The following is a 3191-nucleotide window of genomic DNA, read 5'->3' as shown; positions in this document are numbered from 1 at the left end:
TAGCTTAGATAATAAAGTTCAGGTTACCCAGCGATTCCCATACAGTTTCCCCCTAAGGGAAGTAATTCTGGAGTAACAAGTAGATGATGGGTTGCAAGAATGACAGAAGCTTAAACCCCAGTTTATGTGTTGCTTCATAAAGGGCTGATTTAGATCCGCATGTTTCATGCTTTGGTTAGATTTATTTTAAGTCTTCTTTCGTAGTTGCGAATGCTTGAGAGAGGGTTTAATCATAAGTAGGTTGTTAGTTCAAGTAAGAGCAGCACCTTAGCACCGATCCACCCAAATATCAAATCAACAACGTAGCGAACGCGAATCAACTCCATATGATCGACATGACTAGACAGATATTCCCATGTGCCCTTGGGGGCACTTGCTTTATATAAGAGAACCTGCAGGATTATCCTTTGCTACAAACATGATTGGGATACCTTCTTGCACCATTGTTACTATGTTACTTGTCACCGGTTACGAATTATCTTGCGACAAAACTATCTATAACTGCTACTTACATCACTTGCAGAGAATACCATGCTGAAAATTGTTTATCATATCCTTCTGCTCCTCGTTGAGTTCGACACTCTTACTTATTGAAAGGACTACGACTGACCCCCTATACTTTTGGGTCATCAAGACTCTTTTCTGGCACCATTGCCTGGGAGTGAAGCGCCTTTGGTAAGTGGAAATTGGTAAGGAAACATTTTTAGTTACGTGCTGAAATTTATTGTTGCTTGTTACTATGAACGGTCACCCCTTGAGTGGCTTGTTCGGGACATCTTCGCCTCGAATGGAAGTTGAGGAAATTGTTCCTCAAATTGTTGAACCTACTTAAAATATCTATTATGAGATTCCTTCAGGTATGGTAGAGAAACTGTTATCTAATCCTTATAATGGTTCAACTCATCATGATTATCATTTAATATATGTCGATGAGATTTGTGGATTGTAAGCTTTCAGGTCTAACCGGAGATAAAGTCAAGAATAAAGTTTCCCTTTATCTTTGGAAGGAAAAGCACTATTGTGGTAGAGGATATTGTATTATATTGGATCATGAGATTGGAATCGCTTGAAACTGGAATTTCATGAGAGGTTTTATCCTATGTATTTGATTCATCATGATCGGAAATTTATTTATAATTGCTGGACACGTGAAGGAGAAAGAATCGATCAAGCTTGGGGAGGCTTAAATCTATGATGCACACTTGCCCCAACCATGAGCTCTCAAGAGAATTGATCATACAATTTTTTTATGCTCGACTCTCTAATGATGGTCAAACATTGCTCGACGCTTGTGTGATCGGTTCCTATATGAAGGAGACTATTGAATTGAGACGAAATCTTCTAGAAAAGATTAAACACAATTCTGAAGATTGGGAACTCGATAGAGGTAAAACATCAGGTATAAAATTCAATTTTGATTGTGCTAAATCTTTAATGGAAACTTCTCCTTTTTATGAGTTTAGCAACAAATATGGTCTTGATCCTGAGATAGTAGCTACCTTCTGTGAAACTTTTGCCACTTACGTAGATCTCCCGAAGGAGAAATGGTTTAAATTGCATCCTCCTACTAAAAAACATGATGAACTTGTTGAAATAAAGAAGGAAGAAATAATTATTAACAATGTAGGTCCAATTGTTCCTATTGCTTACATTATGAAACCCCCTTTTCCTCTTAGGATTAGAGAGCATGCTAGGGCAACAACAGTGGTTAATAAAAGTCATGTTAGGACACCTAAACCTTTCGACCAAATAAATGTTTAGACTAAGGTAGCTATGGTTAAAGATCTCCTAGGTGATAACATTGATGAGAAAGTTATTTACCTCGATGATGAAGCTGCTAGAATTGCAAAGCATGTTAGAAATAAACAGGACGAACTTGATAAAAATAAACCATTGGTAGGCACACATGTTTTCTTAGTTAGTATTGGAGAACATTGCTACCACGGACTTTGTGATCTACTCCTTATGTACCATAATATTTGTTGTTGGGCTAACTAATCTTGTTTTGCCCAACAACAACTATTTAGGAACAGAGGGAGTAGGTGCTAGTATAAATGCTATACCTTTTACATTATATCAAGAAATTATGCATGATATAGCACCTGTTTGATTGAAGACATATATGTTAGTATTAAACTTGCGAACCGAGATACTATATCGCCAGTTGGGATTGTTAGAGATGCTGAAGTATTGTGTGGAAAAGTCAAATACCCCGCTGATTTCTTAGTACTTGGTTCAGAACAAGATAACTTTTGCCCCATTATACTCGGTAGACCTTTCTTGAATATTGTTTATGCTGAAATTAATTGTGCTACCGAGAAGGTCTAAGTTACCTTTGGTGATGTGTCTCATGAGTTCAATTTTTCAATGTTTGGTAAACAATCGCATGAAAAGGAATTGCCCAATAAAGATGACATAATTCGTCCTGCTTCTATTGGTGTACCTCCTATAGATCCATTAGAACAGTATCTGCTAGACCATGAGAATGTTATGCACTTAAATGGAAGGAATGAATTAGATAGAATACTTCTTGATCATCAACCTATTCCTAAGCACAACTTACGAGTTGAAATTTTAGGTGGTCCTCCTCCACCCAAAGGAGAACCCGTGTTTGAGCTCAAGGCTTTACCTGATACTTTGAAATATGCTTATATTGATGACAAGAAGATATATCCTATTATTGTTAGTGCTAACCTTTCATAGTATGAAGAAAATAGATTACTCAAAACCTTAAAGAAGCATAGGTGTGCTATTTGCTATACTCTTGATGAACATAAATCATAAGCCCTACTCTCTATCAGCGCAAGGTTAATATGGAACCGGATGCCAAACTAGTCATTGATCATCAACGCCGCCTCAATCCCAAAATGAAGGAGGTGGTAAGAACTGAAACACTGAAACTTCTCGAAGCACGTACAATTTATCCTATTGCTGATAGTAGATGGGTAAGTGTTGTTCAATGTGTCCCTAAGAAAGGTGGTATAATTCTCGTTCCCAACAATAAAAATGAACTCGTTCCACAAAGGATAATAACTGGTTATAGGATGGTGATTGATTTTAGGAAATTGAATAAACCTACTAGGAAAGATCACTACCCTTTGCCTTTTATTGATCAAATGCTAGAAAGATTATCTAATCACACACACTTTTGTTTCCTTGATGGGTACTCTGGATTTTCTCAAATACCTGTG

Source organism: Hordeum vulgare, chromosome 7H, assembly GCF_904849725.1.
Source record: "Hordeum vulgare subsp. vulgare chromosome 7H, MorexV3_pseudomolecules_assembly, whole genome shotgun sequence".
Taxonomy (NCBI): Eukaryota; Viridiplantae; Streptophyta; class Magnoliopsida; order Poales; family Poaceae; genus Hordeum; species Hordeum vulgare.
The sequence above is the reverse complement of the archived record's forward strand: the minus strand, read 5'-3'. Positions refer to the sequence as shown.